Genomic DNA, 12268 nt, shown 5'->3' with positions numbered 1-12268 from the left:
ATTAAATTGTAAGTATTGTGTTCTGTTTCATTGGTTGATGTCAGTGGTGGTAAGTAGCATTCATGGAAAGACATCCAACTTGTGCATCGTAATAGATTAATAAAACCACATACACACTTCGTTTAAGATTAAAGTCTAACTGGAAAGTTAGCTTGGAAAGTCCTGTTTTCCAATGGTTATTTATGTAGTTAGTCACAAACGTAGAAATAGGAATTCTGATGACTGAGGTTTTTGTTTTTAATGCCAAATCTTCAGGAGTCTAGAAATTGTCCAATATCTGTCTCCTTACCATATGAAGTATAAATACTTAAACCTCAGCCTATGAGACTTTATGGTTATTATTAAACAATTTGTATTTATGTTACTGTTTACTGGAAAAAAAAAAAAAAAGATGATTTGATCGGAGAACACTTGGGAAGGAAACTGCAGAAGTTTCCAGACCCTGATTGGTTAACATAATGAACTTTTTGTTTGTTTGTAGGTATTTTTTTCTGCTTACCTGTTTACACATGAAAAACTAAGTGGTAGGGGCTTCCCTAGTGGCACAGTGGTTGAGAGTCCGCCTGCCGATGCAGGGGACACGGGTTCGTGCGCCGGTCCAGGAAGATCCCACATGCCGCGGAGCGGCTAGGCCTGTGAGCCATGACCTCTGAGCCTGCGCATCTGAAGCCTGTGCTCCGCAACGGGAGAGGCCACAACAGTGAGAGGCCCGTGTACCACAAAAAAACAAAAAACAAACAAACAAACAAAACTACATGGTAAATATTAATTTAGTAAAAACAAAACAAAACAAAACTATTGATCAGTCTGCCAGGTAAAAATATTTTTTGTTGTAGAATTCATGATCGCTTATCCAGATAAAGTTTTTTGTTAAAAGTATTCCCATTTCTGAAGTGCATTACCAAAGATTTGAGTTTCATCTGTATTCTGAACACAAGATGCATGTAATTTTTTGGTATGACAAATGGTGATACCAAGTGGGTTTCTCTACATGATCCGCTGGTAGCATTTGCACATACAGTAAAGCTATGTTCCTGACATTGACTAGGAATTTAAGAAAGCTGAAATAAGTTTTGCCATAGAATCACTGCCTAAATTATTCTTAGGCCTCTGATGCAGTCCACATATAGTTCAACTATGTTATATGTTATAAGGTTTTTTTTTTAAAGGAGCATTTGATGTAAAGAAAAGGTTTTTCCTTAACACAGCAATCTCGTTATAGAGATTAAGAAGTCAGCCATCCTTTATTTTCCTCTCCATTTCCATACTGCTAGTGCCACTGTACTACCGAAGCCTCCTGACCTTTCCCGACAAGTGCTCCAGGTTCCCAAATTAATGTTTACTTTCTCCCCCATCAGAAACTCATTCCTTTGGAGTAGCTGATCTCAGGATATAGGAGGAAAGAAAACTATCCACACTCTTTCTTACTAAGAAGTTAATGATTGCTAACCCCTTTCCCTGCTGAAAAGTATTTACATTCTTCACTAAGGGTATTTGCTAGTTCCCAGGCCTAATTCATGGAAGTTTAGGAATTAAAGTGAAACTTCAGTGAATTAGGTAGGATAGAAGAAAAGTTTAGTGGTGAGGATGGTACCTCTGGTGTCATATGAGTGTCTCCTGCTAACCTTCCTTCCCATCTTTGGTGAACTCTCAGGTTCCTACTCTTATTTGCCTTTTTCCTTGTACTTCTGGACTCAATTTCTGAAAGCACCAGGTTTTTATTTGACAGTGTTGGGAGCTACAGCACTAACAGGAAAGGTTTAGAATGGCCAGTGTATAAATATGGATCATTTGTAACTGGGTATTTTCCCTCATGATTCGATGTCTCATAGTTTACTATTTCTAGAAATTCCATTGACGTCAAACCTAGTTTTAAAAGTGCAGCTAAATAGGTTATTTCCAGTGTTTTCTGCTACTGCTTATTTGCTCAGGTGTTCTCATCCATGCATTCATCAAAATTTTTGGAGTAGACGAATAAAATTGACTTATGCAGTTGACAGTAGAAAAATAGCCAGTGGAGTTTTGTAGTTCGTACAGCTGAAAACTATTCCTCTGAATAATCTTGAAGGGCTTGATGCTAGAGAAATTAGAAATGACTCAGCCACGACTCCTAATAATTGTGGCTGAATTGTGACTTAAACTCAGGTATCCTAGATTCTAGCATTGTGCCTTCTTGTGATAATACACTTTACTGAGTTAAAAACTTCAGTTTGATTCTTGTTCATGGTTCTGTGAAATGGGATGAAATGAATGTAATGGCTAATAGTTTAATTACTTGGATTCCAGTTTTCTCACGTTTTTCTTTAGTAGTGGATACATAGCTTCAACCATCAAAATGGTTAAAATGGTATGATAATTTGAAAATATACTCTGTTTTAAGTAGATAGGCAGATAACCTATATTTAAACTATCTTGACATCCTGGAATGAAGAAACACTTTGTCAGTTAGTGGCCTGGCTTTTTAACTCATTTCCACTGACTCCCACAAAATTTGGTGCAAGTAAGGTATTTTAAATTTAAACATCCAGGGACTTCCAGGGTGGTGCAGTCGTTAAGAATCCACCTGCCAATGCAGATGACGCAGGTTTGAGCCCCGGTCCGCGAAGATCCCACATGGCGGAAGCACCTAAGTTGGTGTGCCACAACTGCTGAGCCTGAGCTCTAGAGCCCGAGAGCCACAACTACTGAGCCCATGTGCTGCAAGTACTGAAGACCGCATGCCTAGAGCCTGTGCTCCTCAAGAGAAGCCACCGCAATGAGAAGCCTGCGCACCGCAACGAAGAGTAGCCCCCACTCACCGCAACTAGAGAAAGCCCACACACAACAATGAAGACCCAACACAGACAAAAAGAAATAAGTTTTAAAAAATTTGTAAATTTGAACATCTAGTACTTCATTTAACAAGCTGCATTTTCAGGGAATTCCCTAGTGGTCCAGTGGTTAGGACTCTGCTTCCACTGCAGGGGGCACTGGTTCAATCACTGGTCAGGGAACTAAGATCCCACATGCCAAGCAGCCAACAACAAGAAAAGACAACCTTTTCAAATAGAACAGAAGAATTCATGAGTCATTAACAGTATTAATAGCGTCAGTAATTGTTGGCTTAGTAGATTGCACGTTTGCAAATAAATAGGTAGAAACAATTTTAATTCTTAAAAGAGTTGATCAAATTAGTTGGTTAATTGGTTTTATTTTTTCCATATTTTCATAGAGGGAAGGTAAAGTTTTAAGTCAGGTTGGCTTTACAACTCCTTGGCCAGTCTAGCCTTTGCGGACAGTTTTATGTTAGTGATTTTTTAAAATAACATGCAAAAGTTGAATAATGAACCTCTAAATATATATAGCCCAGCTTAAAAAATCAAAAGCATTTTGCAAATTTTGTTTCATCAGTTCCCCAACTTATTTTCCTGTTGCATTTAAGTACAAATGTCAGATACCATTTCATCCATATTTCTGTACTGTATATCTTTTATCATGAGTTTCTAATGCGAGTATCACACCTAACAAAATAATTCCTTATCTGGAAGGGTCTATAAAGTTTCATGATTGTCTAAAGAGTTATTTTAAGTTAGTTTGAATCAGTACCGAGTCAGGGTCCACACATAGCTAATTTGTCTCAGATCTCTTAATCACTATGTGCCTTTTTCTCCTCTTTTTATTTCTTTGCTAATTGAAACTTGGTCATTTGTCTTCAGAGAATTTCCCATATTCAATATTTCATTGGAGTGGTGTCCTTTCCTCTAGTCCCCACTTATCCTGTAAACTGAGAGTTAGTGAAGTTTTTTTTTATAGTATTCCCTCTGATAAATACAGAAGGGATGTTAGAAATACACTGTGTTGCTACTCTTTATGAAATACTATATTTGGGCACCAATCATCAGTGGATGCTAAAAGCATGAGGGGAAAACTGATGGAGAACTTTAAAATGAAGGGATCAGGCTGAACCTCAGGTTGGCAACCAGATAGATGTGTTGATATGCGTCTGAGGTGATGCAATAGGAAATACACAGCACCTGTGGGGTATCACTGCCTTTAAAACAAAAACATTGAATTTGGATCTAGTCAAGCCTGTACATTGAAATTGAAATATAAAGAAGCATCCCGACCCTTTTTGTTCATTTCTTACCTGTCTGTTAAATCTTTGGGGTAGCAGTTGAATGAATTAAAAGAGCTCAGACTTCTTACTAGCATGGTTTCAACTTTAGTCCTAGGTCTTCTCTGTGTTTGGAGGAGTAAGTTACTTTAAAGTAACTGTACTTCCTTACTTGGAATTACTGAGGGATAATATCTGTTATCTAATAGCCAATGCAGGGGACACAGTTTCAATCCCTGGTCCGGGAAAATCCCACATGCCATGGAGCAACTAAGCCCGTGCGCCACAACTACTAAGCCCACGCACTGCAAATACTGAAGCCCATGCACCTAGAGCCCGTGCTCTGCAACAAGAGGAGCCACAACAGTGAGAAGCCCGTGCACCACAACCAGAGAAAGCCCGCACTCAGCAACAAAGACCCAACACAGCCAAAAATTTAATTTTTTTTTAATCTAGCAGATTACCTGGCTTTTAGTAGACCCACTAGTTAATAGCAGTTATGTACTTTGTTTTCTATAATTTTTTTAACCCCTAGTAAATAGCAGTTACTTTGCTTTCTATAAATGCTTTAACCCAGGTGACTTCATGTTTTTTAAGTTTTCCCAGTAATGTTGGTTGTTCCTCTTTAGGGCACCAGGAATTACAAAACTATCAAGAATTCTACTTTTTTTTCTTTTCTTATTTTTTATTTTATTTTATTTTTTTTGCGGTACGCGGGCCTCTCACTGTTGTGGCCTCTCCAGTTGCAGAGCACAGGCTCCGGACGCACAGGCTCAGTGGCCATGGCTCACGGGACTAGCTGCTCCACGGCATGTGGCATCTTCCCGGACTGGGGCACAAACCCGCGTCCCCTGCATCGACAGGTGGACTCTCAACTACTGCACCACCAGGGAAGCCCAAGAATTCTAGTTTTGACTCCCTATCATAGCAGTTTTTATTGTGACATTTCACTGAAACTGGAAGGGGGAATAGAATTTTCAAAGAATTTTCAAAGAATTTTTCTTTTTTTAACCAATCAAGAATGGTCACTTTTTTTTGTTTGTTTTTTTGCATTATGCAGGCCTCTCACTTTTGTGGCCTCTCCCGTTGCAGAACAGGCTCCGGATGCGCAGTCTCAGCGGCCATGGCTCACGCGTCCAGCTGCTCCACAGCATGTGGGATCTTTCCGGACCGGGGCACGAACCCATGTCCCCTGCATCGGCAGGCGGACTCCCAACCACTGCGCCACCAGGGAAGCCCTAAAAAATATTTTAAACTGTAAACAATTGAAGTATAATTGATTAACAATATTATTTTTGTTTCAGGTGTACAACATTATGATTCAGGAAACCATAAACAAAACAAAAATACAACCTATGGACTAGGAGAAAATATTTGCAAATGATGTGACCAACAAGGGCTTAATTTTCAAAATATACAAACAGCTCGTACAACTCAATAACAAAAAACCCAACTACCCAATCAAAAAATGGACCTACATAGACATTTCTCCAACGAAGACATCCAGATGGCCAACAGGCACACAAAAAGATGCTCAGCATTGCTAATTATTAGAGAAACGCAAATCAAAACTACCGAGGTATCACCTCCACCAGTCAGAATTGCCATCATCAAAAAGTTTACAAAAAATAAATGCTGGAGAGGGTGTGGAGAAAAGGGAACCCTCCTACACTGTTGGTGGGAACATAATTTGGTGCAACCACTATGGAAATCAGCATGGAGGTTTCTCAAAAAACTAAACTAGAACTACCATATGATCCAGCAATCCCACTCCTGGGCATATACCCAGAAAAGATGAAAATGAATTCTAATTTGAAAGGATACATGCACCCCAATGTTCATAGCATCACTATTTACAATAGCCAAGACATGGAAGCAACCAAAGTGTCCATCGACAGATGAGTGGATACACACAAACACACACACACACACACACACACACACACACGAATATTACTCAGCCATGAAAAAGGAATGAAAAATGGCATTTGCAGCAACATGGATGGACCTAGAGGTTATCATACTCAGTGAATAATTCAAAGAAAAATATCTTGATATCACTTATATGTGGAAACTAAAAAGATGATACAAATGAACTTATGTACAAAACAGAAATAGACTCACAGACATAGAAAATAAATGGTTACCAAAGGGGAAGTGGGGTAGGGATAAATTAGGAGTTTGGGATTAACAGATACACACTACTATATATAAAATAAATGACAAAGACCTACTGTATAGCACTGCGAACTATATTCAGTATCTTGTAGTAACCTATAATAGAAAAGAATCTGAAAAGTAATATATATATATATATATACACACACATATATATGTATATATATTACTGAATCACTTTGCTGTATACTTAAAACTAATACTTCAATAAAAATAAAATTCAAAGCTCATGATAAAAAAAAGGAGCACTGTTTTTTTTAAGTTAAAAAAACCTTAATTTTCACTTATATTTGTAATGGGAAACATTTTAAGTCACTGGGAGGAGGGGGAGCATGGGAACTCCTCCAAATCTACAATTAATCTTTAATCTCATTACATGTAACTGCTGTTGATAGTATCTAAAGAACTAGACCGATGAGGTGTCTGCTCCTTTGGGATATTTAGGATTTAGGATTAAATATCCCAAAGGGACAACAAATTGTCCCTTTACAATTAAATCTGTGCTAAAGTCTTTTAATTATATATAACTTCTCCCCAGAATTGCAACGTTTAAAAACAAACTGAAACCAGGAAAGAAGTGAATATAATAAAATATACCTGAATAGTTGACCATTCTTGATTGGTTAAAAAAAGAAAAATTCTTTGAAAATTCTATTCCCCCTTCCAGTTTCAGTGAAATGTCACAATAAAACCTGCTATGATAGGGAGTCAAAACTAGAATTCTTGGGCTTCCCTGGTGGTGCAGTAGTTGAGAGTCCACCTGTCGATGCAGGGGACGCGGGTTTGTGCCCCAGTCCGGGAAGATGCCACATGCCGTGGAGCAGCTAGTCCCGTGAGCCATGGCCACTGAGCCTGTGCGTCCGGAGCCTGTGCTCTGCAACTGGAGAGGCCACAACAGTGAGAGGCCTGCGTACCGCAAAAAAAAAAAAATAAATAAATAAAATAAGAAAAGAAAAAAAAGTAGAATTCTTGATAGTTTTGTAATTCCTGGTGCCCTAAAGAGGAACAACCAACATTACTGGGAAAACTTAAAAAACATGAAGTCACCTGGGTTAAAGCATTTATAGAAAGCAAAGTTACTGCTATTTACTAGGGGTTAAAAAATTTATAGAAAACAAAGTACATAACTGCTATTTACTAGTGGGTCTACTAAAAGCCAGGTAATCTGCTAGATTAAAAAAAAATTAAATTTTTGGCTGTGTTGGGTCTTTGTTGCTGAGTGCGGGCTTTCTCTGGTTGTGGTGCACGGGCTTCTCACTGTTGTGGCTCCTCTTGTTGCAGAGCACGGGCTCTAGGTGCATGGGCTTCAGTATTTGCAGTGCGTGGGCTTAGTAGTTGTGGCGCACGGGCTTAGTTGCTCCATGGCATGTGGGATTTTCCCGGACCAGGGATTGAAACTGTGTCCCCTGCATTGGCTATTAGATAACAGATATTATCCCTCAGTAATTCCAAGTAAGGAAGTACAGTTACTTTAAAGTAACTTACTCCTCCAAACACAGAGAAGACCTAGGACTAAAGTTGAAACCATGCTAGTAAGAAGTCTGAGCTCTTTTAATTCATTCAACTGCTACCCCAAAGATTTAACAGACAGGTAAGAAATGAACAAAAAGGGTCGGGATGCTTCTTTATATTTCAATTTCAATGTACAGGCTTGACTAGATCCAAATTCAATGTTTTTGTTTTAAAGGCAGTGATACCCCACAGGTGCTGTGTATTTCCTATTGCATCACCTCAGACGCATATCAACACATCTATCTGGTTGCCAACCTGAGGTTCAGCCTGATCCCTTCATTTTAAAGTTCTCCATCAGTTTTCCCCTCATGCTTTTAGCATCCACTGATGATTGGTGCCCAAATATAGTATTTCATAAAGAGTAGCAACACAGTGTATTTCTAACATCCCTTCTGTATTTATCAGAGGGAATACTATAAAAAAAAACTTCACTAACTCTCAGTTTACAGGATAAGTGGGGACTAGAGGAAAGGACACCACTCCAATGAAATATTGAATATGGGAAATTCTCTAAAGACAAATGACCAAGTTTCAATTAGCAAAGAAATAAAAAGAGGAGAAAAAGGCACATAGTGATTAAGAGATCTGAGACAAATTAGCTATGTGTGGACCCTGACTCGGTACTGATTCAAACTAATTTAAAATAACTCTTTAGACAATCATGTAACTTTATAGACCCTTCCAGATAAGGAATTATTTTGTTAGGTGTGATACTCGCATTAGAAACTCATGATAAAAGATATACAGTACAGAAATATGGATGAAATGGTATCTGACATTTGTACTTAAATGCAACAGGAAAATAAGTTGGGGAACTGATGAAACAAAATTTGCAAAATGCTTTTGATTTTTTAAGCTGGGCTATATATATTTAGAGGTTCATTATTCAACTTTTGCATGTTATTTTAAAAAATCACTAACATAAAACTGTCCGCAAAGGCTAGACTGGCCAAGGAGTTGTAAAGCCAACCTGACTTAAAACTTTACCTTCCCTCTATGAAAATATGGAAAAAATAAAACCAATTAACCAACTAATTTGATCAACTCTTTTAAGAATTAAAATTGTTTCTACCTATTTATTTGCAAACGTGCAATCTACTAAGCCAACAATTACTGACGCTATTAATACTGTTAATGACTCATGAATTCTTCTGTTCTATTTGAAAAGGTTGTCTTTTTTTGTTGTTGGCTGCTTGGCATGTGGGATCTTAGTTCCCTGACCAGTGATTGAACCAGTGCCCCCTGCAGTGGAAGCAGAGTCCTAACCACTGGACCACTAGGGAATTCCCTGAAAATGCAGCTTGTTAAATGAAGTACTAGATGTTCAAATTTACAAATTTTTTAAAACTTATTTCTTTTTGTCTGTGTTGGGTCTTCATTGTTGTGTGTGGGCTTTCTCTAGTTGCGGTGAGTGGGGGCTACTCTTCGTTGCGGTGCGCAGGCTTCTCATTGCGGTGGCTTCTCTTGAGGAGCACAGGCTCTAGGCATGCGGTCTTCAGTACTTGCAGCACATGGGCTCAGTAGTTGTGGCTCTCGGGCTCTAGAGCTCAGGCTCAGCAGTTGTGGCACACCAACTTAGGTGCTTCCGCCATGTGGGATCTTCGCGGACCGGGGCTCAAACCTGCGTCATCTGCATTGGCAGGTGGATTCTTAACGACTGCACCACCCTGGAAGTCCCTGGATGTTTAAATTTAAAATACCTTACTTGCACCAAATTTTGTGGGAGTCAGTGGAAATGAGTTAAAAAGCCAGGCCACTAACTGACAAAGTGTTTCTTCATTCCAGGATGTCAAGATAGTTTAAATATAGGTTATCTGCCTATCTACTTAAAACAGAGTATATTTTCAAATTATCATACCATTTTAACCATTTTGATGGTTGAAGCTATGTATCCACTACTAAAGAAAAACGTGAGAAAACTGGAATCCAAGTAATTAAACTATTAGCCATTACATTCATTTCATCCCATTTCACAGAACCATGAACAAGAATCAAACTGAAGTTTTTAACTCAGTAAAGTGTATTATCACAAGAAGGCACAATGCTAGAATCTAGGATACCTGAGTTTAAGTCACAATTCAGCCACAATTATTAGGAGTCGTGGCTGAGTCATTTCTAATTTCTCTAGCATCAAGCCCTTCAAGATTATTCAGAGGAATAGTTTTCAGCTGTACGAACTACAAAACTCCACTGGCTATTTTTCTACTGTCAACTGCATAAGTCAATTTTATTCGTCTACTCCAAAAATTTTGATGAATGCATGGATGAGAACACCTGAGCAAATAAGCAGTAGCAGAAAACACTGGAAATAACCTATTTAGCTGCACTTTTAAAACTAGGTTTGACGTCAATGGAATTTCTAGAAATAGTAAACTATGAGACATCGAATCATGAGGGAAAATACCCAGTTACAAATGATCCATATTTATACACTGGCCATTCTAAACCTTTCCTGTTAGTGCTGTAGCTCCCAACACTGTCAAATAAAAACCTGGTGCTTTCAGAAATTGAGTCCAGAAGTACAAGGAAAAAGGCAAATAAGAGTAGGAACCTGAGAGTTCACCAAAGATGGGAAGGAAGGTTAGCAGGAGACACTCATATGACACCAGAGGTACCATCCTCACCACTAAACTTTTCTTCTATCCTACCTAATTCACTGAAGTTTCACTTTAATTCCTAAACTTCCATGAATTAGGCCTGGGAACTAGCAAATACCCTTAGTGAAGAATGTAAATACTTTTCAGCAGGGAAAGGGGTTAGCAATCATTAACTTCTTAGTAAGAAAGAGTGTGGATAGTTTTCTTTCCTCCTATATCCTGAGATCAGCTACTCCAAAGGAATGAGTTTCTGATGGGGGAGAAAGTAAACATTAATTTGGGAACCTGGAGCACTTGTAGGGAAAGGTCAGGAGGCTTCGGTAGTACAGTGGCACTAGCAGTATGGAAATGGAGAGGAAAATAAAGGATGGCTGACTTCTTAATCTCTATAACGAGATTGCTGTGTTAAGGAAAAACCTTTTCTTTACATCAAATGCTCCTTTAAAAAAAAAACCTTATAACATATAACATAGTTGAACTATATGTGGACTGCATCAGAGGCCTAAGAATAATTTAGGCAGTGATTCTATGGCAAAACTTATTTCAGCTTTCTTAAATTCCTAGTCAATGTCAGGAACATAGCTTTACTGTATGTGCAAATGCTACCAGCGGATCATGTAGAGAAACCCACTTGGTATCACCATTTGTCATACCAAAAAATTACATGCATCTTGTGTTCAGAATACAGATGAAACTCAAATCTTTGGTAATGCACTTCAGAAATGGGAATACTTTTAACAAAAAACTTTATCTGGATAAGCGATCATGAATTCTACAACAAAAAATATTTTTACCTGGCAGACTGATCAATAGTTTTGTTTTGTTTTGTTTTTACTAAATTAATATTTACCATGTAGTTTTGTTTGTTTGTTTGTTTTTTGTTTTTTTGTGGTACACGGGCCTCTCACTGTTGTGGCCTCTCCCGTTGCGGAGCACAGGCTTCAGATGCGCAGGCTCAGAGGTCATGGCTCACAGGCCTAGCCGCTCCGCGGCATGTGGGATCTTCCTGGACCGGCGCACGAACCCGTGTCCCCTGCATCGGCAGGCGGACTCTCAACCACTGTGCCACTAGGGAAGCCCCTACCACTTAGTTTTTCATGTGTAAACAGGTAAGCAGAAAAAAATACCTACAGACAAACAAAAAGTTCATTATGTTAACCAATCAGGGTCTGGAAACTTCTGCAGTTTCCTTCCCAAGTGTTCTCCGATCAAATCATCTTTTTTTTTTTTTTCCAGTAAACAGTAACATAAATACAAATTGTTTAATAATAACCATAAAGTCTCATAGGCTGAGGTTTAAGTATTTATACTTCATATGGTAAGGAGACAGATATTGGACAATTTCTAGACTCCTGAAGATTTGGCATTAAAAACAAAAACCTCAGTCATCAGAATTCCTATTTCTACGTTTGTGACTAACTACATAAATAACCATTGGAAAACAGGACTTTCCAAGCTAACTTTCCAGTTAGACTTTAATCTTAAACGAAGTGTGTATGTGGTTTTATTAATCTATTATGATGCACAAGTTGGATGTCTTTCCATGAATGCTACTTACCACCACTGACATCAACCAATGAAACAGAACACAATACTTACAATTTAATGAAATTCCAACAGCAAACAGTTCCTATGGGTTTTGGTTTCTAATACCTGCCTACCTAAAGTTAATAATACTTATTACCTGTTCAACAATTACAGAAAAAATCTTTTAAAGTTAAGGAAAGTTTGAGGTAAATAAAGAATATTCATTTAAGAATGAAGTAGTCAAGATTTCCTTTTACTCAAAAAAAAAAAACCAAAAAACAAAACACAAAAATCACTTCCAAGAGTCAACCTCCATGTACAAAAAGGCAAGATCAATCACTGGACACAAAGGATATTCCAA

Source organism: Mesoplodon densirostris, chromosome 3 (assembly GCF_025265405.1).
Source record: "Mesoplodon densirostris isolate mMesDen1 chromosome 3, mMesDen1 primary haplotype, whole genome shotgun sequence".
NCBI classification, from domain to species: Eukaryota; Metazoa; Chordata; class Mammalia; order Artiodactyla; family Ziphiidae; genus Mesoplodon; species Mesoplodon densirostris.
This window is presented reverse-complemented; position numbering follows the sequence as displayed.